A 25,000-nucleotide genomic window follows, 5' to 3' on the forward strand; every position below is an offset into this window, starting at 1 on the left:
CAATGCCAAAAAGGAATTATAATGCAAAGTCTAATGTAAGCAACACTAAGCATTGCACAGGCCAGCTTAGGAGGTGTAAGCAATGTGTAGCCCAGCCAACTCAATGTGCCCAGTGTTATACCCCTTTAAACAATGCCAACCCTAGGTAATCAGGTTTGCTCATAGCCTAGCCTTTTCAAAACTGGCCAGTCATGGAAATGTGTGGGAAATCAGCCCTACTTAAGCCCAAGAGGTGGGAATACAACTCATAACTGGCTGTAGCTTCCCCTTGCAGGCACAATGGCAGTAAAGGGAGAAGGTGTGCTCTTTCGGGCGTAACGCTGGTGCATCCAGGAGTCCAAAGTCATGGCAGAACTCCTTGTCAAAGACCATGATCAGAGACTACTGCAGGGCCAATACCAGGGCTCCCAATATAAGGCAGAGGCCTGGAACTGTCTCGCTCATGACATCACCATTGCCACTGGCATACCCCAAACTGGTGAGCAGGTCAGGCATCACTATGCTGACCTTAAGTGGCGTAAGGGGGACCTCTTGGAGGAGTGAATCCAAGAGGCTAGAGCAGCAGGGGATGTTCCAGTTTGTGTGTAAGTATCACCCCAATATGTGTGTAATCATTTTTTTAGCACACACAGCCATGGTTCGAATCCTGCCAGTGGTAGTACTCTGCATACAGAATCATGCACCACAACTGTGCAGACATGTCCAGAATGTCCAGTAAAGTGGTCCATATCTGTTGCCTATCAACTTGTCCCCCTGGGGAATCAGTGGGAGGATCCCAGATGTATAGGCAGCAAACAGGAAATACAACTGACTGACACACATCTGTGAGAACAAAGCTGGCACACTAGCAACTCCCCAATACCTTATGAGACTAAGAAGCCACGTATGTCCCATCTACACCCCAACTTGTCAAGCTGTGGTCAGAGTGTGTACAATAACAGAGTGAGATGTATGTGCATAATAGTAATGTGGAATCTGGTACTGTGTGTTGGAACATTCAGGTAGTGCTAATAAACATTTCTCCCACAAGTCTGTCAGATACCAACACTGTGCCCAGAAATACAAGAATGATAACCAGTACTGGTACTGTTTACATTGGTATTGTATGGCAGTGTGACTGATGCAGTTGCTCTGAATAATGAGGTATTACACATTACTGTCACCCACACTGTCCTACAACATATAACTGTCTAGGAAATATGTATAAGAGTGTTGTAATACAATGTCAGAATGCAAAAGCAATGGAGATTAATAAGACAGAAAGCAGATAGAAGATGGTATATCTATATAGCAGACACAACTGTGATGGACAGTCTGTTTAAGTTCTAGCAGACACAGCCATGGTCTCAATCCTGGGAGTGGAAGTAGGCTGCATACAGAATAATACCCCACAACTGTATAGATGAGGCCAGAATGTTCAGTATATGAGCCCATATCTACTGTCTGTCCCCCTGGTAAGTCTGTGGGATGATCCCAGATGTTTAGCCTGCAAACAGGGAATACAAGTGATTGTCAAACATCGATGAGAACAAACCTGTCACTGTAGCAACCCCCAAAACTGTTAGGAGAGTAATAAGCCAAGTATGTCCTATCTACACCCCCATGTTGTTAAGCTGTGACCAGAGTGTGTACAGTAACAGAGTGAGATGCATGTGCATAATACTAATGTGTAATCTGGAGCTTTGTGTGGCAGCAGTCAGGTAGTGCTAACAAACATTGCTCCCACAGGTATGTCGGATACGAACACTATGCTAAGAAATAAAGACCATAATAACCTGTACTGGAACTGTTCGCTCTGGTGTTGTAGGGAATTGTGAGTGTTGCAGTTTCTCTGCATAATACTGTATCACTGATCACTGTAACCCACACTGTGCTACATAATATAACTATGTAGGAAAACATGTATATGTGTGTGTCAGGTCACTAAAGGTGGAAAAGGGCAATATTCTAGATATGTCCCAGCACACCTGCATGTGGTCAACACATAGCCAGAGTCTGTGCAGAAAGAGTTGGATAGCTATGTGCACAACATCAACCCGGAATCTGGGAGTATGTGTAGAAACAGTTAGTTTGTGTTAAAAAAGATTCCCTCCACAGGTATACCAGGTAAGAGGTGCATACTGCAGATAAAACCAGTTCATGTATAACAATGACGACAGTCATATCACTGTCCAAACTAAGGCTATAGGGTAGTGCAGTAAGACTTGTAAGATAAAAATAACAGCACTGACTAGGAGAGTAATGTGGACTACAGGAATATATTAGTTGTTAATTGACATCTTTCTCCACCCCCCTCACCATATCTCCAACAATAATCAACATACCCACCCCAAATTGTATGTAATGACACCTAAGTTCTGATATTGTCCAATTGTTTGATAAATATATTAAGTGCTCTCATGCATGTGCTATAATGAAATATTCCAGCATTGGTTGCATGGTGCCATCAGTGTACTTGCATGCTGTTCTTATTACCACTGTGGTCCCATATATGCATGTGATCTGTTTGCTATGCAACTGTTCCATATCTGATGTCTGGGTTAATGGGAATATCTATGCATGCTGTTATACCTAACCCTGGAATGTGTTGACTATTACTAACCCATATATGATGATACAATCTAAACTCTATAACACATTAGGGAAGGCCGGTCCCAGCGGTCCCACCTGTCCCACCTCAGCTGGCCATGGCAATGGGCACCAGCATGTCTGGGGCCCAACCCAGGACATCCCTGTCCATTGTTCCTGCACCACCTTTGGGTGGAACTGCCTCAGAGGATGGGGCTCGCCCCCCTGGTAGTGGGCGCTGACAGGAACCTGTCACCCAGCACCAGGTTAGAGTCATGGTTTGTAGAGAGCTCATCCAGCAGCTTTGTGATCTTCTACGCCAGCTCGAAGGCATTGTGTCACAACTAGAGTGTCAGTCTGGCTCTGTGATTCAGCCCCAGCACAGTCACCATCGGGGCTGTGAAAGTGCAGTGGTGACTGCCCTTGGGTGGGGACCTCAGTCCCACTGTTTCCACTAGGGGGATCATGGGCTTCCGATTTCCCAACACCCCTCCCCATCAAGGTGTTTACCTCCCACATGTGTCATATACTGCCCCTGTATGCATCTTGTTTGTCTTGTCTGTTAACCTACCCAATCTACCTCCCCAAATATACCTACTACACCACTCCAACATCCCACTCTCACCTGATAAAAAAGGGCAATCTGTTCCCAAAAAAAATCTCGCCCCATACATAGCTGTCCCTTTCACACATGTGTCCATTGGGCACATGTAATCTGGTCTAATTGGCATCACAACTTATTATTGTTGTCCTCACCCCTCTCTCAGGGGTTTGATTGTCCAAATCTACCTCCAAATTCAGTGTATACCCACAGCAGTTGCTGTAGTAGAAATGGGCAGCTATGGACCTTCCCCAGACCCTTCCTGTACATCCCTAGCTATTTACCTTATTACTGTCTTACCCTTTTTGTGCCCCTTTTCAACCACTTTCCTATCAACCCTTTTTTTTTTTTTTAAAGAAATTAGCACTGGTGTAAGTGGGAGTAAGCACTTTTAAGCAGTAGTAAGCGGGTTTCCGCCTGTTTGCATGGTGGTAAGCAATGTCTCCACTGGTTAAGCAATTTAGAAGCTGAGTATAAGAAACTGTAACTGGAAGTTAGCAGTGCTTACCTCCATGCAAACCCGCTTACATCTGCTCAAAAGTGCCTTAATCACTCAGTATCCAACGGCCCTTGTACGGCCCAGCAACAAAATAAACAGCCTTTGCAAGGCTCAATGCCAGGAACCTGCACACCATAGCCAAAGTGATTTACCACTAAGCCATGTCAGACATACCTAAGCATGATGTTTTCACAAACATATCATCCAGCCCAGTCATTCAACAGTACAGGAAATGTATTTCACCATGTAGATGTATGTGTGTGTGTATATATAAATTAATATCTAAATAGATAAAACATATCCTATATATATATATATATATATATATATATATATATATATATATATGTAGATATAGATATTTATATATAGAAATATATATATAGATAGATATAAATATTTAGAAAAAAAAAAAATATATATATATATATATATATATATATATATATATATATATATATATAAACATATATACATACAAATGCCTACATCTATAGATATATATGTCTACTTCTACATGTCTAAATATATACAGCAAGTTATATATATATATATATATATATATATATATATATATATATATATATCTGGGTAGGTATATACGGACATAGCTATATTTATGTTAGCAGATATATATATCTATATAGGTATATACGGACATACATCTGTAGATAATGGGTAAATAACAAAAACATATATGTCCACATGCACCGTTAATAAGGTTGAGAGGCCCCAAACAATATACGTCTTGTACAAATAGGTATACCCCCAGCCAAACACGTCCACCCCACAATACACTACCAAGTGCTGCAGATCCCATAACCAGGACCCGACATGACATGGGCATCCCTAGGATACATATACACAGACACATATATGCAGATACAGATATACATAAATATATATATATATATATATATATATATATATATATATATATATGGATATATATGTAACTACACATACACATGTAGAGATATGTATAGTAAGACACATCTGTAGTAAGTGCACACAATATGGAACAGCCACTATTCCCACAGTTACCACCTTACCAACTGGAGACTGTATGAGCCACCCATACAAATGACAATCATTGCCTGCAACATATATCCACAGAGAAATCAAAGGGTATAACACCCCATACAGGTTTGCATAAATGGGAAAGTTTTATTTGTGTAATATTACAGTTGTATATGCTATGTGATATAGCTGTTTAGACATGGACATCCACATAAACTGAGTAATGCAACTGTGAAACAGTTATACTAATACAGTAGTCTGGAAAAGTTAACAAATGTTGCTCTCCAGGCCAAGGCCATCAAGTAGTACAATAGTAAAGACAGACTGGGCCACAGAATACCAAACAATCAACAGTAAGTAATGCAGCTGTATAGTTCAGCACCCTCTATCTGCACCTCTTAGACAATCCCTAGGGGGTAAAGACCTCATCTGACACAATGGGATGTAACTGTTACATAACAAGGCACTACTGACACCATGACAAGCACACTGACAAACAGAACAGTCTGTATGGCAGGTAGCAGTAGGCCTGCATTTAGCCAAGGTGGATTGTATGGTAATGTACATCCATATACCTTCAGGCAGCTCACTCCTGATGGTCTTCAGGACTTTGGGCTTTCAGGATTCTGTAGCACTCCCATATACATATATAATATATAGATATATGTATATATAGATATACATATACATATATATAGATATATGTATATATAGCTATATATGTATGCACATCCTATGTGTACAGATATGCCTAGTTATGTTTGTATATATGCAGATATCATTAACTATATGTGCATACATATCTATTCTTATATATTTTCTACTGTCAATATATATGTAGATATCCATACGTATATGTGCATATTTATCTCTATCTATATATGTGTAGACATTTATTGCTCAGTATATGCATATATCTGGGTGTTTATTTATATAGCTATGTACATATACATATCCATCTATGTATGTCAATATGTATATTTGTATGTCTATATAGATATCCGGATAATTATATATACATATATCCTCACCATATGCCCTGAACATGGAGTGTAGCCCTACCTCAGACCCTATAGTCCCAACTTTATAGTGCAAGGGGATGTCAGGTATGTATAACAGGTATATTTGTATACTATTGCTACTGTAATAGAGTGTCTTCACACACATGGTGTGCGTGGGAAGTCACATCTGCTTTTAACATGTGCACCACTGGCTACTAGCAGACATCCAAAGAACATCATAATACAGTACCACTGCTAGCATGTAATGCTCCTGTGGACTACAGCAGGGGTAATGGCCAATATATGTGGACAGTCTGACACACTCTGGACAGTCCAGAGGTATACACATAATCCCTTAGTGCAAGACATGTGGACCAATCCTGACAATGTGGATGTTAACAGCCATGTAGATGGGTATAACACATAACTACTGGTATGCATGTGCCCCCATAGGTTATGCATTCACACATCCCTGCTTGTCCTGCCACATACTAACTGCTGGTACAGAGGTGCCATGGCCACATACTACCCACTAGATAGAGACATACATCTGTATAGCATCCCACTGCTCGGTCTGACATACATGACTGTTATGGTGGCCCAGCAGCAGTATATCTGGCAAGTATCTGGACATGACATCTCACTGGGTAAGTACACTAAGCTGCTAGGCATGTAACAAAGCACTGTGCAGGCTACAGGCAGACTGGTTCAACACTGGCCTACATTTCCTATGGGGGAATTCACATGTTCGTGCATATATAGCAGGCTCTACAGGCATGCCACAGCACAGAGTAACATACACCTGTGTGAAAGTGCATAACCACAACCAATGTGAACACAGCCACATATGGTATGCTAGTGTATTACTACAGTATATGGACTATCTGTTCAACACCAACCTCATATGTGCCACTTGCACACTAACCCTACATATACTGGGCCACTACACAGTGTGCTCCGATGCCTGTCTGTGGTATGGGACATGTGTGTGTATGGCCCTACAAGCATGTTAGCCGATAGGATAACATACAGTGGAGCAGCATGTAACATCAGATAGAGCAGGACCAAGAACAATGACATGTACCACAGTCTGTACACAGGCCAAGGTACATATTAACAATACACACACTGCTGACAATCACCATAAGTACACAGACCTTAGTACTGTACACACAGCCACAGAATGTCCAGGTTATGTCATCAAATATAACCTCTACTATACATAAAGTGTAGCAGTCTGATATTTCACTGGCTTGTTATCAGATATAATGTCACTAATTATGGTGTACAGCACATATGCACCTCTTGCTGCATGACTTGTGTACAAAGGTTGACAGGATTGTGACTGGAGACACATACACAGGGCCACTTTTGACATGTTGCTGTGATAACCTCATACATTTACTGTTGTAACTGGGTTTGTTGCAACATATGTCCTATGAGGGAAATGAAGTCAGTAACTCTCACGGCTGTCACCATCTATAGACTGCAATCCTCACACTACCTTCTGCAGTTCACAGATAGATGTTCTGTGGGTAACACCTGAAACAAAGGCATCACACACTGACCAGTCTGCAGATGACCCTACAGATGGGTGTTCCCTCATAAACCTAGCACTGACATGGCAGGTATGAAAACATGTAGGACAGCCATATTCACACACACCCTGTTAAACCAACATTATTCCAAATGCAGTATAGCAGCACTTACAGTCTGTAGTCAGGTCAGGCACATCCCCATCCTGTGTGCTGGCCTGTTTCCACAGTGTATGTTGTTAGAGGTAAATCCCCAGTCCATCTGATATGCTGTTTGCCAAAAAAATGGATCAAGTTCCTGCTCACAGTGAATGAAAGGCTCAACACCAACATGATGTTCCTAGATATTGGTGTGTGTTTCCATGCAATTGGCTATGGGAATGTTACCACAGCTGTTCCACATACAATCAGCTAGAGAAGGGCTGCAATTTGTGCAGAGGCCATCAGCTGATCCTGAGCATCACTTAAAATGTGCATGCTGCTGCCTAAGCAACGCAGGTGTAAGTCTCCGCATCCACCAGAGAGGGAGTGAGAGAAGCAGGCAAATGCACAGAAAGGCCAGGGAGGGGTGGGAGAGTAAACTTAAGCATGTTTGTGTCACACACCTACCAGTTCAGGATATCAAACCCCTGACAATGTAGTGCTATCACATGTCCATGCAGTTAGTGGATGCGCCACATAGGTCACATGTTTGGGAGCCCTCAGAATTTATATGTGATGGTGAGTAACATCTGCAACAGGGATATGGTAGCTATGTGGTTGGTGTAGTACCCATGCCTGTCCACATGAACAGGTGTCAGCGTCAACACAGCCACACTTTCACAGGGAAGCACACACATTGACACACTTGGCAGGGCCAGGAATATAACTCATCACTAGTGGGATTGCCACAAGACAGTACTGTGCAGGTATCACATGGACCACGGGGGTCATACGAAGGTTATATGTGCAAAGTGTATGTGGAAGTGTCTGACATCAAACAGCATACTTCAGTATGCCAATGGGGGTTGTAGTGATTGTGAATGTGGTCATACATATCATGCACCACACACACACAGACACGGGTGACACTACTGACATGCATGGGTGCACTGCTTCATGGGTGTGTTGTGGTCAACGGTGCCAGAAGGCTATACAAGGCTAGGTTATGGGTATACCTTGGCATCAAGCCACATGACAATGGTCTGCAACGTGGCTCAGGGGTGTAGTGTCTGGAATTGCCCACACAGGTGGGTATTGTATTCACCATCCAGTCACCTGGGTGACTATTGTGTGTGGCCAATGCTGTACATTGTTTGCCATGTATGTGTTGCTTAGTCCATGATATGCACAGTGTCTGGGATGTGCACACCTCCCACATGCATGTACAGTGACATGTGGGACTGTACCTGGGGTGTCTGGCCTATGTTGTGTACACAGAGTGTTATCATCAGATATGCCAGTCCTGGCCTCATGTGGCAGGAACTGTTACTGGACAGCAGGTTGAACCTGCACCTATATTAATAGCATGATACTGGTATTCCCTGGTGTTAGGAGCATCTGTCCATACAGGGTTTGTATTTCAGGCATGGTATGTCCTTTGTGGGTCACATTTGATGGCACCACAGGTGTTGCAGGTGTCCAGTGGGAAACCTGAGGGATGGGCATTGTTGGCATGTACATTCCTATTGGACTGATGGACAGGGTGCCATGCCCTCTGTAACCCACTGCAATCACACCATATTTACTATCAGTGGACAAATTGGCAGGATACTACCAACATAAGTGGCTGTTGCCTAGGCAAGTGTGTGTGTGTGTGTGTGTGTGTGTGTGTGTGTGTGTGTGTGTGTGTGTGTGTGTGTGTGTGTGTGTGTGTATGAGACATGGGCTGAGAGTGTTCCCTGGGTAATACAAGGGTTGCTAACGTTGTTCAGCTGGCATTGATGTCACACTTAGGGGTATGCATTTGCACCCCAGCCTCTTGGCTATTTCACAGCTGTTCTCCTTGTACAGTGGACTTTGTGATATATACTTGGCCCACCATATAAGAAGTTTGCAAAACCCACTCCAACTTGACTCCAGTTGTTAGACACTCACAACCACCTCCACACAAGATACGAACGACAAACACACACACACCTGCCATGTCTGGAATTAGATCTCCTACCTAATGAGTATATTACACTACAGCATTACGCCATTATAGGACATGCCACAGAGATTACTGGGGAACTCTTACCCCAAAGGTGTATTTCACAGTGAATGACATCAGCAGGATTGCCAAAGTAGGGCATTTGAATTGTACTGAGTGTGACTAACCTAAAATGCATTGCTCCCTACACAGACATAGCAACACACACAAAATGTCCATAACTGCCATGTGTGGGAATAGAACCACTACCAGAGTTCTATATCACACTACAGCATGATGCTGTTATAGGACACACCACGGAGATTGTTGGTGTGCTCTTTCCCCAAAAGTGTATTTCACAGTGAATGACATCAACAGAATTGCTAAAGTAGGGCATTTGAATTGTACTGAGTGTGACTAGCCTAAAATGCATTGCTCTCTACACACACACACACACACACACACACACACACACACACACACACACACACACACACACACACAATTGCCATGTCTGGGATTAGAACTCCTGCATAACTATTTTATCACACTACAGCTGTACGCAGCTATGGAATGTGCTACGGAGATTATTGGGCTATAACCTTCCCAGAGGTGTATTTCTAGGTGGATAACAGCAGCCTTACCAAAGTAGAGCATTTGAATTGTAGGAAGTGTGGCTACCCTAAAAAGCATTGCTCTTTATACAGACAGACACACACACACTTGCCAAGTCTTGGATTAGAACTCCTACTTAACTATTTTATCACAGTACAGCAATACACAGTTATGGGATGCTCTACTGAGTTTACTGGGCTACTCCCTTCCCAGAGATGTATTTCTAGGTGGATGACATCAGCAGCCTTTCCAAGGTAGAGCATTTGAATTGTAGGGAGTGTGACTACCCTAAAAAGCATTGCTCTCTACACAGACAAACACACAAACTTGCCAAGTTTGGGAGTAGAACTCCTACCTAGCTATTTTATCACACTACAGTGGTGCACAGTTATGGGCCACACTACTGAGATTTCTGGGCTACAACCTTCCCAGAGATGTATTTCTAGGTGGATGACATCAGCATTCTTACCAAAGTAGAGCATTTGAATAATAGGGAGTGTGACTACACTAAAAAAAACATTGCTCTCTACACAGAGGGAGACAGAGAGACACACACAGACACAGTTGCCATGTCTGGGATTGGAACTTCTACCTAACTAGTTTATCACACTACAGCAGTACGCAGTTATAAGACAAGCCACAGAGATTACTGGGCTACAAGTCTCCCAAAGGTGTATTTCACAGTGGATGACCTCAGCAGATTTGTGATAGTAAAGCCATGGGGAGGGCAGTGTGTGTGCATGGGCCATAACCCATTCATCTAGAGGTTGACACACCACATGCAGGCACACACAGGGTCATATTTCACAGGTACGTGTATACAGCTGCTAGATGACTACTTCTTTGTACAGTCATGTTGCACAGCAACCACTTGCACCACATAGTCTGTAATATTGACAGATACCGGTGGCTAGTATCTAAAGTGAGTGACATCTGAACCTCATGTGGTTGTGGCCCTTTGGCTGTGTGCTGGGTGGGATAGGCCTGAATGGCTCCTTGTCACAGTCACCCTCTTCCACATATTTATGCACGTCTACCTTTGGCTTATTATAGTGTGTTGTCCTTAGATATAGTCTATATTCCTATGCAGTGTGTGTGCAAAGCATGAGTGGTGCATACTGAGGAGTGTCTGCACTAACATCTGTGACTGCTAGATATGTCTGGTCCACTGGTGTTTGCAGACATTGCCTTCATTTGTTTGTGTGTGAGCATGCCCAGTATGATCTTTCAGTATGTTGTTGACTGACATTGCCTTCATTTCTCTAAGTGTGTGAGCATGCCCAGTATGCTCATCTGTATTGAATGTGTGGATCTAGTCCAAGTAGTTTGTACTGCAGTGCAGACCTTTGTGTTGTACACCTACAGGTAGCATACTGTTTCTGCAGGGTATTCATTTATCATTTGGCATTGACTGTTACTACATTTCTACATAGGATGGAGGGGCACACCTGACTATTTCTACATTTCTACACAGGATTGGGGGGGCACACCTGACTGTTACTACATTTCTAAGTAGGATGGGGGGGCACACCTGACTATTTGTACATGTCTACACAGGATTGGGGGGACACACCTGCCAGTTATTACATTACTACGTAGGATGGAGGGGCACACCTGACACTTGTACACATTTGCTATGACTGTACTGGTATGTCAAGTACTGCATTTCATTCTGTATTCTAAGCTATAATGTTGACTAGAGGCATACCAGTGTACTACAGATCTTAGCTTTGATTTACCTACATATTAGTTTCTGACTTCCTACCCTTCAGAACTAACATTCCACTGCCTGACCTGCTGTGGTCTGTCTGTGTAGGCCTGGAGGAGTTTACCCATAGGCATCATTCAGAGCCCAAAGCACAGCCTTTGTTTGTGTTTGTCTACACCTGGGCTGCTGGCTGTGACTGTTGTTGGGTATGTGAACCCCCCTGAATGGCATGTGTGAGTCCCTTACTTTGTGGGTGTCCCAATATTAAGGGTGGTGCTGCTGGGCTGCCTATGTCGGATGCACATAGCATACTCCTTCCACATGGTTGAGCACAGGTAGTGTCATGTTTGGCATCCCTTTTACTGTATGTAAGAGTCAGAGAGAGGTGTTATTCCCTGGGTCCCTCCTGTGTCAGTGTATGTGCTATGCGTTGCCTCTTTGCCAAGGCCAGGGCATACTGAACATGCCTCCTTCTGCCTACTGGAGTAGGCTCAGGTTGTTCCTCTTCCAAGTCACACTGTGCCTGTGTAGGCAATGGCAGGGGGCGGTGTGGCCCTGCCCCATACTGTTCCTGCTGCAGGTGTTTCTGCAGGATCATACTGTGTAGCATGGCACATACAATGACAATTTGGGTACATGTTGCTGGTGAGTACTGCAAGGCTCCATTGGATGTGTCCAGGCACCAGAACTGTGACTTGAGCATCCCAAACACATGCTCTACTATAATTCTGGTATGTGCATGCGCCTCATTATGGAGTTCTTATTTGGGTGTGTGTGGATTTCTGATGGGTGTCATCAGCCACAGCTCCAGTGCCTATCCAGCATCCCCCACTAGGTGACCGTGTGGGATGTCCCCACTGGCAAATCTCTGGTACAGCTGTGCCAGATGACAGATGCAGGAATCGTGATAGCTTTCAGGGCAGCCAGCACACACATTTATTATTATGCCCTGGGCATAACACATGACCTGGCAGTTGATGGAGGGGAAGCCCTTGCGGTTGATGTAGACCCTACTCCGCTCACTGGGTGGTGCTTTGATGTGTATGTGCGTGCAGTCTATAGATTCATAGATTCATAGATAAGTACTAGGCAAACTGCCCTTGCGAGCCATTTTTAAGCCTAGCCAATTATCCCTTGTGAGACTCAAACCCTGCACCTTGTGTTTGTAAGGCAAACATGTTAACCATTAGGCCACCCTCCCAACCCCCTATAGCACCCCTTACCTCAGGGTATTCTGCTATTTGGTGGAACACTTGCATATTGCCGCCCAACACCTCATGGATGTTGGGGAAATTTACGTGCTCACCATGTGCTGACATGGCATCCAGTAACTGGTGGAGTACCCTGGATGCTTATGCCTGTGAGATCCCCATCATATCCCCAGTTGGTCATTGGAAGGTACCTGTAGCTAGTATTTTTAGGCCTATACATACCTTGGTATCCACTGGGATGGGTTCCCCTCTGTTAGTTCTGTGTGTCAGGCGTGGCTGGCACAGCTCAACAATTTGATTTAAGAGGTCCCTGTCCACCCTATAGTGCTCCACTATCTTCAGCTCATGTAGCTTCTGGTAGGTTACCCTGGGTCTGTACACTCTTTTCCGTCTCCTCACTGTGGGTTGATCGACAGCATTCACATCCTTACTACCCTCAGCCTCTTCCACAAGTTTATATATGATAGCTATTGCAGCCCCTATCATTTTGTTGTTTTTATTGTTAAAAGTTTCCCTCTTTTTTACCCCGGTGGTGTACAGTGTGGAAAGAACCAGAGGGGAAGGTGTTTGCATAGTTTATAGTAGAGTTCTGGGCTGGGCTGGTCTGCTGCCTGTGTAGTTGGCTGATTCTGATACATTTCACCTGCCAGCTATGCAAGTTCTCCTATATTACCTTCCTACTGTTGTTTTCCCTTCCCATTGCTTTCCTGTTTAAGCCCAGGGGTGAGGTCATGCAAATACAGTGCTCAAATGTGCACAGAGCTGCTATTTCCTTGTTTAACTTTTTTTTAAACCTTTACGCTTAGGCAATGTAAAGAGTGCTAGGCAGAGTCAGACACACCCACTTGCTTAGCTGTGCTTAGATAGGAGCTAACCTGAGCCACAGGGCTCCACTCCACTTACACTATGCCTGACACACACCCCCATGATGTCAGCTAACTCCTAGGCTTGCACCAAGCTATTCCTACTCTTACACTGTTGGGACTTGACTTGCATGCCGGGGAAAACTGAGATTCACTATCATTCCCCTCATTTGCATAGGATTGCCTGTGAATGCATAGTTACATATCTCACACTGAGCCTCCCCCCTTAGCAACCACTGTTCACTGGCCATGTTGTCTTCTGCCTGCCATTGACTTTCATGGCAGAATAGTGATTTTAGTTAGAATGCTTATTTTAGGTTTATTTTATTATTTTCCCCTGATTCCGTTTGCGCGCCGCTGCCCTACGCTTAAACAGCCAAGATCGGCTAAAAAAAAAAACAGAAGTTGATTTTTTTTTATTTTTACACTGTTTGCAATGCCAGTGGCCTTATACTTGGCTATTGGCATGCTTCCTGACTGATATGCAGCCTTTATTTGGAGCTGTCACAGCTCCGTTTTGGATTTTGCAGAAATGTACTCGGTTACTAACTGAGTACATTTCTGAAGATTGCACTAGTCATGCAAGGTATGAAGAATCTAGGGTATGGTCTCAACCGTGTGTGTGTGTGGGTGTATGTGTGTGTGTGTGTTTGTGTGTGTGTGTGTGTTATTTAATTACAGATGAACTTTTTATTGACAGAAAATTTGTATGGAAAACTAAAAGTAGTAGTAAATTAATCGACTGTATAAAACCTGTATTGTTGAAGGCAAGCACTGCATACACTAGAGAATATGGCAGGAAGAGTCTCATATCGTTTGTATGTCAATAAAAGTGTAATAGCCTGACAATAAAGGTCTAACTACTGGACTGCATGTGTATACTCTGGTATCATATAGAAATGTTGATTTGCAATCAAGTAATAGTACTGTTGTATTAAGCACTGTTACCCACACCATGCACCATAAGTTGAATGTGTAGGAATGCCTGTATATGACAGGGGTAATCCCCAGAGGCCATTTAATACAACTGAGAGACACAGACAGTAAACAGGGAAAATGCAGACAACAAAACCTAAACAGCACCTGCAACTGAGATGTAAACTGTTGTTTTTTTAGCACACACATGCATGGTTCGAATCCTGCCAGTGGTAGTATTCTGCAAACAGAATTATACTCCACAACTTTACAGATATGTCCAGAATGTCCAGTAAAGTGGCCCATATCTGTTGCCTATCAACTTGTTCCTCTGGGGAATCAGTGGGATGATCCCAGGTGTATAGGGAGCATACAGGAAATACAACTGATTGACACACATCTATGAGAACAAAGTTGGCACACTAGCAACTCCCCAATACCTTATGAGACTAAGAAGCCGCGTATGTCTCATCTACACCCCAACTTGTCAAGCTGTGATCAAAGTGTGTACAGTAACAGAGTGAGATGTATGTGCATAATAGTAATGTGGAATCTGGTGCTGTGTGTGGGAACATTCAGGTAGTGCTAACAAACATTGCTCCCACAGGTCTGTCAGATACCAACACTGTGCCCAGAAATACAAGATTGATACCCAGTACTGGTACTGTTTACATTATTATTGTATGGCAGTGCAACTGATGCAGTTGCTCTGTATAATGAAGTATTACACATTACTGTCACCCACACTATCCTACAACATATAACTGTCTAGGAAATCTGTATAAGAGTGTTGTAATACAAGGTCAGAATGCAAAAGCACAGGGGATTAATAAGACAGAAAGCAGATAGGAGATATACAGCAATATCTATATAACAGACACAACTGTGATGGACAGTGTGTTTAAGTTGTAGCCATGGTCTGAATGCTGGGAGTGGAAGTAGGCTGCATACAGAATAATATCCAACAATTGTACAGATGAGGGCAGAATGTCCAGAATATGGGGCCATATCTGCTGCCTGTCCCCCTGGTAAGTCTGTGGGATGATCCCAGATGTTTAGCCAGCAAACGGGGAATACAAGTGACTGTCAAATATCTGTGAGAACAAACCTGTCACTGTAGCAACCCCCAAAACTGTTAGGAGAGTAATAAGCCAAGTATGTCCTATCTACACCCCCATGTTGTTAAGCTGTGACCAGAGTGTGTACAGTAAGAGAGTGAGATGCATGTGCATAATACTAATGTGTAATCTGGAGCTTTGTGTGGCAGCAGTCAGGTAGTGCTAACAAACATTGCTCCCACAGGTATGTCGGATACGAACAATATGTTAAGAAATAAAGACCATAATAACCTGTACTGAAACTGTTCGCTCTGGTGTTGTAGGGAATTGTGAGTGTTGCTGTTTCTCTGCATAATACTGTATCACTGATCACTGTAACCCACACTGTGCTACATAATATAACTATGTAGGAAAACATGTATATGTGTGTGTCAGGTCACTAAAGGTTGAAAAGGGCAATATTCTAGATATGTCCCAGCACACCTGCATGTGGTCAACACATAGCCAGAGTCTGTGCAGAAAGAGTTGGATAGCTATGTGCACAACATCAACCCGGAATATGGGAGTATGTGCACAAACAGTTAGTTAGTGTTAACAAACATTCCCTGCACAGGTATACCAGGTAAGAGGTGCATACTGCAGATAAAACCAGTTCATGTATAACGATGATGACAGTCATATCACTGTTCAAACTAAGGCTATAGGGTAGTGCAGTAAGACATGTAAGGTACAGATAACAGCACTGACTATGAGAGAAATGTGGACTACAGGAATATATTAGTTGTTAATTGACATCTTTCTCCCCCCCCCCACCATATCTCCAACAATAATCAACATACCCACCCCATCTAGAATGTAATGACACCTATGTTCTCATAATGTCCAATTGTTTGATAAATATATTAATTCCTCCCATGCATGTGCTATAACGAATATTCCAACATTGGTGGCATGGTGCCATCAATGTAATGCGTGCATACTGTTCTTATTACCACTGTGGTCCCATATATGCTTATCTTTGGATTCATCATGTTCCTTTAATGGGGCCCTTTCGTTCTTTTTGTATCAATGTTTACGGGCAAGGGAATACATGTGCTTTATACCAACCCCGGGAATTTTTGCAACCCCCCCTAAGATAAATCAAAATTCCAATTTAACCCCCGGGCCCCACCTGTCCCCCCCAGTGGCCATCAAGGGAAGATTTTGGGGGCCCCCCCAGGAACCCCGCCTTTTTTGCACCATTTGGGGGGAACTCCCCAAAGGGATGGGGTCCCCCAAGGGGGTAAGGGAAGCCCCCAACCTTTTTCTGGTGTGAGAAAGAGTTTGGTTTCTAAGTCAATTTGTCACAACAAGGTGTCATTTCCTGTGTTAGAACAGTAATGGGCGTAAAGGCATTGATGCCCAGGGGGGACCTAGCCCAGTTTCCAAGGGGTTGGGTTCATTTCCCAACACCCTATCGGGTTTTTAAATGTGTAAACCCCCTTTAGTTTTTTTTCCTTTCCTCCCAAATTCCCCCCAAAATTCCCCCATAACCCCCCATTCCCCTGAAAAAAAACTTTTCCCAAAAAACTATCATAGCTTTTTTAAACCAGGGACAAGTAATTGGCTAAGGATAAATTTTATTGTTTCCCACCCCCCCCCTTTTTTCCAAATCACCCCAAATTATGTATACCCCCCAAGTTCTGTAGTAAAATGGGGTAATTAGTTCCCTGAACCCCCCTAGATTTCCAAATGTTTCCCCTTTTCCCCTTTTACCATTTTCCCTATAACCCTTTAAAAAATTTGCATGGAATGGGGTAAAATTTTTAAAGCGGTTTTTTTTTGGGGGTAACAACTATGGTTAACAATTTAAACTGAGTAAAAAACTTAACTTTGAGGCCCCCAGCCCCCTTCCCCTTAAAAAGGCCAACATCGCCAACCCGCCCCGCAAAAAAAAAACACCTTTTGGGAATGCCAGGAGCCCCCCAAAATGTTTCCCAAACCTGTCAAACCTAAGATATGTTTTAAAAAATTCATCCACCCCAGCTTAACTAAAAAAATTTTTTCACATTAGATGTAGTTGGGTTTTTTTTAAACAAAAATACAATTTTTAAATTTTAATTTTTAAATTTTTAAATTTTTTTAAATTTTATTAAAAAATTTTTTTTTTTAAAAAAAAAAAAATTTTTAAATTTATATATTTTTATTTTTTTTTTTTAAAAATTCCCCAAAAAACCTACTCAAAAAATTACCCTTTTCACTTTCTAAAAATTAAAAGAATTTTTTAAAAATTAAATAATATTATTAACTGTGGTTAATGGACATGTATTTTTTTAAAGGAATAAATTATTTTTTTCTACCTTTAAGGGGAAAAAAAAAAAAATTATTCCAATCATTAAGGGGTTGGGGGAAAAAAAAATGTTTTTAAAAATTTCCCCAAAAAACACCCCACCCCCCTCCTTTTAAACCCTCCAAACCCCCTAAGGGATCCCTGGTAAATTAAAACACTTAGCAGATAAGTTAATTTTAATTTAAATTTAATTTAAATTAATATATAAAACTAACTGAAGTAGATAAAAAATCTTTAAAAAAATAAACGCCAATTTAATTACCATACCAAGGGGCTGTTCCCCCCCCAAAAATAAAACTTCCCGCAACAAACCCAAAAAAAAGGTAAACCCCCAAAGGGTTTGCAAAATAAATTTTTTATTTTTACAACATTTTTTGCCAATTACTTTTTAGAAGGGAATCCCATAAAGAGAAATGTGTGAAAATTATATAATACTATTGGAAAAAAACAAATTTTTAAAATAATATAAATATAAAAAATGGGAAATAAAAAATAAATAATAATATTATAGTTAGATTATTTTTAAAATTATAAAATATTAAAATTTTAACTTTACATAAAAGGGCACTTGAAATAAACACACTAAAAAAAAGTTTATATAATATATTTAAATATTTATGGTAATTACATATATATTGGACCCCCCTTTTTCCCCAGGATTTGGGGTTTTTCAGGTTTGGCCCCAAACATATTTTAAAATAGTAAGTTAAAAAAATATTTTTGAATATAAAAACAATAGTACACATCCTATTTTTAATATTAGGATAATGGAATCAAAAATATATCAACAATTTTTCATAATTTCTTAATAATATTAATATAATTATTTATATTATTTATTATTTTGTTAACTTTTAATTGTAGATATGTATATTTTTTTTATTTTATGAACAAAAAAAAATTTTTTCAAAAAATTTTTTATGCTTATAGAACATAAAATGACATATTCCTCACCATTTTCCAAACAGGATTACCCATCCCCCTAAGAATTTATGTGAAATTCGGGTTGTATACAGGTATATTTTAGACTTTTGCTATTTAATAGATGCTTAAACAGTTTAAATACATTTTTAAAGTCCCCAGGGTTCGCACCAAAAGGCATAAATTAAGTAACGCTGCAGAATTTCCCACACAGAAGGGTAAGGGCCCTATAGTACAGCTACACACTCTGGACACCCGGGTAAACTCCCCCTTACAAGAATGTCCCTCCTACAAGGGATTTAACACCTTTAAGGGAAAACAAACTCGGGTATCATTCCCCCATAGGTTTGCATTAACCATTGTTTTGAATTTAAACTCTTACAAGGGCCACCCAATTAAAAGAGCTCATCTGAAAGCATCCCATTTTAATAATAGGGGTGGGGACATAATTGGAATTTTGGGAATACATTAGGGGAAAGACACAAAGTGTACAGAAACAAAGATTTTAAAAGGCAGATCAACAGGGCCCTACTTTTCCCTATAATACTGTATATATTTTGACTTAAGGCATACACAAAGTAACATAATTTGTAAATGCATAACCCTTTTTAAAAAACAACAAAATTTTTATGTATAGGGATATTGTTCAAAATTTTAAAATAACATAACCCTACATATCGGGGCCATAAAGGTGCCCACCTGCTTTGGGGCATTTTATGAAAAAATTTGGATAAAAAGGGAAATGTAACATCAGTAAGAGGCCAAAACAATGTGCCCCTCTGTCCACCAAAGGTACTAAAAAATCAACACTGAAAATACCATGCCAGATTTTGTAAACCCCACAGAATGCCATTATGTAAAAATAAACCTTTTCTAACATTTTAGAGTTATACACTCTTTTATCAGAATGGCACTAATTTGGTGTACAGCCATTGATTTGTCAAAAAAAAGGTTAAAATTGGGGCGGGGAACATCACACCCCTTTTGACATTTCTGTGTAATCATCATTTATTTTTAAGGGGGTTTTTGCAACATTGCCCATGGGTTTGAATCATAACTTAGGTGCCCACTAAAACTGCAATCCTACACTATTTTGATTTCACTAAGCTGTGGGCATGAAAAAAAGGGCACCCCCCCACGCAGATGCCCAAAAGGGGGTTTCCTATAAAAGCACTGACATGGCGGGTTTAAAAAACAGGGGAACACCCAAATTTAAAACCCCCTTTTAAAAAACCCTTTACCCAAATGAAAGCACACACATTGTAGTGGGCAGGAACCCCCCCCGTTTGGGCCTTTTTCCAAAATTTTTTTTAAAGGGAAATCCCAACCTCATATCTGGAAAAAAACAGTCAATTTCCCTGTACAGTGAAAAAAGGCCCACCAACATGAGCCAATAGGTTTTTCCCATAAATTGGCAGGGGAATGTTAAAGCGCCAAGAACATAAAAGGGGGGAAATTTGGCAAGGCCATACATCCTGGCATCACTTAAAACACTGCCCCAAAAAAGGGTAAGTCCCCAACCCCCCCAAAAAAAAGGACAGAAACCAGGGGGGTAGATAAAATTAACATTTTGTGTACACCCCTACCACTATAAAATGACTTTATGTACAAGTCCAGATTTTGGAGCCACAAGGAATGTTGGGACCCTCAAATTTATTTGTAGGTGGTAACATTGCAAAGGGATAGGGAGCAGTTTCCACCCCCAATAACGGGTGCAAAAAACCCCCCTTTCCAAAAAAAAATTCCCTTGGACCGGAAAAACCACACAGGGGGATTCCCAAACTACGTGGGTATACATGCCCCACGGGGTTTAATTTAGGGGTTTTTCTGAAAAAACAATTTCAGTATCCCAATGGGGTTGTAGTAGTAAGGGTTCCCTTTTCCCCCCACAGAGGTGAAGAATCTTCATTTTGGGTGTGTTTCCCAAAAACATAAAAGGGCTGGTAGGGATAGGCACACCACATAAAATTCTGAAGTGGTTGATGCTGGAATTCCCACACGGTTTTTGAAACCTAAGGGGGTTTTTTTTTGGGGGGCCAAGGGGGTTTTTAAATTTGTGTTCTTACCTGATTACATTCGGGGGGAACCCCCAAGCAGTCAGGGGGGAAATTACCTGGGGTTTTGGGTTTGTTTTTTTTTGAATACCTCCCCATGTGGCAAATTTTAAACGGGGAAGCCCCAAAATACATGTTGGACCCGGGGGTTTAGGTTTGTATACATTTGACAGGATGGTAGCCTTTGGGGGTAATTTGAGGGCCCACAGGGGGCAGGTGCCGGGGGAAACGGGGGGCGGGGAACATTCCATTGGCAGGCAGGGTCCATCCCTTGAACCCACCAATAAAATTTTACTACAGGGCAAAGGGTTTAAAAAAAGGGTTGTGGAAGTGTTGTGGGGGTTTTTGGGGGTTTGGGTGTGGGGTTGGGGTTGTGTATAAATCTAACCCAAAAGGGGTTTGCAAGTTTTCAGCTGGTTGATTCCCGGTTTGTTTGCCCCGCCTTTGGCTTTTTCAAGGTTTTTTACTGGACATTTCTTCCCCCAAATTAGTTTAAAAACCCACCCAATTGTATTGTTCCCCCAAACACCCCCCAAAAAAAAAACCCCCATCCCATTTTGGGTTAGCCCTATAGATTTAATTCCCCACTTTCATTAAACAAAAAATTTTCCCCCCAAAAGGGTTTTTCACAGTAATCATCAGAGGTTCCCAAAAGTGGGCTTTGAAGACGGGGTTTGGAAAAAGCAGTCCCTCACAACATGAAACAAAATTCCTTGCCAGGGGAAAAACCCTCCCAGGTTTTTAAACCTGGGGGCCTTTTAGGCACCACGGGTTGGGTGTCCTTTAAAGGGTTTTACGGGAATGACATAACAGGTTAAAAGGGGGCTTTGAAACTGATACACCAAAATATTTTCCCCCAAAAAACCAAACACCAACAAACCCCCCAAAAATTGGTTGGGTTGTTTTTTTTTTTTGTGTATTTTGGGAAATGCTGGGTTTAGGGCAAACCCTTCCCAGGGGTTATTTCAGGGGGAAAAAAAACCCCTTAAAAAATAACATTTTTGTAAGTGGCATAAAAATTTTTTTAAAAAACCCAAACCATTCCAATCGGGGTTAAACTCCACCAATTTTTAACACAACAAAACCGATGGGTGTTTTAAAATTTACCACCCCCATTATTTTAGGGGGAGAATAGGCCTTCCAAAGGGATTTAATTGAGTGGATCCAAAAGAGCTTAAAGACAAAAACAAAAAGGGGGATTGCTCCTAAAACACACACATTCACAGTTTGGGACCTACGAGTTCTTACAACCCCCCGGGAATGATTTTGGGGGAACACAGATTTTCCAAAGAAACATTTGAATAATAGGGAGGGGATAAAAAAGATTGTCTAAAGGGACAGCCAAAAAAAATTGCCTTCAAACCACCAACAACACACACAAAAACCCAAACCCGAGATTATGGGCTAAACCCCCAAAAGGTGTATTTAAAGTGGATGCCCTCAGCGGGGTTAAGTGGGGTTGGGGGGGGGGGGCACTAACCCATTCTTAAGGGACACACCACATCCCCCGGGTTTTTTTTCACATATTTACAGTCAAGTATTTTTTCAGAGTTCCGCAACCCTTCCCAAATTTTGAAATTTAAAAGGGGGGGCTAGTTTTAAAATAGGCATTGAATTGTGGTTGTCCCTTTTGGCTTGTTTTGGGGGAACCAAATCCCCTTTGAAGTTTTTCCCCTTTTACCCCTTTTTTTAAGTTTTGCCTTAGATTATTTTTCCCCCAGGTGTAAACAGGTGGTGCATCGGGGGGCTCATAACATTTGATTAGAATTTTGGGTCCAGGTGTTTCAGACGGCCCATTTTTTTGGGGGCACCCCCGATGATTTTCATAGTTTTACTACATTGTTTTTTTCCCAAGGGTTACTGAGTTCCCATTGTATTAAGGTGGACTAGCCGGGGTTTTGTTGCAGGACCTTTGTTTTGTACACCTAAGGTGCAACTTTTCGCGGGGTTTTCTTTTATATTTCTTTGATTTTATACACTCTGGGAGGGGGACATCTTTTTATTTTTCTCACAAGGGGGCACATGATTTACTATTTTCAAAGAAATGGGGGGACACCTGACTTTTTGTTGCCCGGTTGGGGGGGAACCCTGGTTTTACATTCCCAAAGGGGGGTGCATTGCCAATTTGTTGTGTCTGGTATGTCGTATCATTTTCTGTTTCAAGCATTGTGACTAGGGCATACCATGTACTCAGATTTGTTTGTATTTGTTTCGACCCTTTTGAAAACCCCTGCCGTTGGGGCTTCGTGTGGCCTGAATTCCCATCTATTGCCCCACCCAAGCCTTTTTTTTTTGTCAAACCCGGGTTTGCTGGTGGACTTTGGGGGTTGTAACCCCCTACATTACTTTTTTGGGGCCCCAATATTGGGTGGTCTCTTTTTTGGAGCAAAAGATATCCTTCCACAAGGTTGAAATGGGGACCCCCTTTTAGTAAAGACGAATTTTATTCCCTGGGCCCCCGGGCAGTTTTTTTGGGGTTTTTTTGAAAGGCCACATTGCATGCCTTTCTGTAGGGAGTAGGCTCATTTTTTCCCTAAAAAAATTTGGGAAAGGGGGCTTTTTGGGCTGATTTCCTCTAGGTTTCTGAATCTTTTGGTTACATCACTCTAAAATTTCTTTTGTGGTGATCCCAAAGGCCCCATTAGGCCAGGCCCCAGCTTGTTGGTAAAAACACTGCTCTCTTAATTTGGTTGTGCCCCCTATGGGTTTTTTTTGGGGTTTTTCATGGGGTTCGCCCCTAGGATCCAGCATCCCCCATGGTGACCGGGGATGCCCCCGGGAAAACCGGGAAATGTAGTCAGGGGGAAATTGTATTCCCCGGGGCCCGAAAAATTATTTTTGCCCTGGGAAAACCCCGGGCAGTTTTGGGGGGCCCCGGGTTTTAGCCCCTTTCCGGGTGGCTGGGGGGGTTTGCTTTTTTGTGGGGTTTCTGCAAATGCCTACCTCAAAATTTGTTTTGGGTTTTTAAAAATTCCTTTAGGCCAAAACCCCTTTTGGGGAAAAATTGCTCACTTTTTTCATGCCCCAAAGGTTATGGTGTTATCCTGTGGTCCCCACAACCCCAGTTCCCCAAAGGACCGTGTGACCCACAAAATTTTCCACTGGGATGGGTTTTGTTAGTTCGGGCGGGCGGGCCACACTAAAATTTGGGGATCCCTGCCCCCATGTGAATTTTTCGTATGTAGTTTGGGGGTTCCCCGGGTCTTAATTTTTCCCCCCTATGGGGGTTGATGACGCATTCCTCCTTTTTTCCCAAAAGTTTAAAATGTACATTAGCCCCTACATTTTTTTGATTTTTAAAATTTTTTTCCCCCGGTGAAAAATTTGGAACCAGGGAATGGCATATTTTATGTGGTTTGGGGGGGTTTTTGGGGTTTTTGGGGGCCCATCATTTCCCTGCCATAGCTTTTCTTATTTTACCTTCCTACTTTTTTTTTCCCCTTTTTGTTCCTTTTTAAGCCCGGTGAGGCTCCCCGGGCTCAAATTGGGGGTTTTTTCCTTTTTAACTTTTTTCCCCCTTGGGAAATGAAAAGGTGTAGGACGCACACCCCTTTTTACTGTGTTAAAAGGGACAACCTACCCGGGGCTCCCCCCATTAATATCCCTGCCCCCCCCCCAATTGTTTTATTAAATTTTCCCTATTTACATTTTGGGAACCAGGGGAAAAATAATTATATTTTCCCCCTTTTTGCTGGTTGCCGTGTGTTAATTCTACATACCTCCCCTTGCAACCATTTTCCTTTTATGTTGTTTCCCTCCATTGCTTTCGGGAGGGGTTTTTTGTTAAATCTTTTTTTTATTTTAATTTTTCCGTTTTTTTTCCTCCCCTTTAAAACAAAAAAAACAAAATTTTTTATTTTTAATGGCAACCGTGGCCTTAATTTGGGTTTTTTTCCCCCTAAACCCTTTTTTTTACACTTTTTTGATTTTGCAGAAATTATAAATTATTTCAAGATTGCCTTAGGGAGTTAAAATTTCCCAAATTTTTTTTT

The sequence above is a fragment of the Protopterus annectens genome, chromosome 6.part1 (genome assembly GCF_019279795.1).
Source record: "Protopterus annectens isolate FY-2018-M chromosome 6.part1, PAN1.0, whole genome shotgun sequence".
NCBI lineage: Eukaryota > Metazoa > Chordata > Ceratodontiformes > Protopteridae > Protopterus > Protopterus annectens.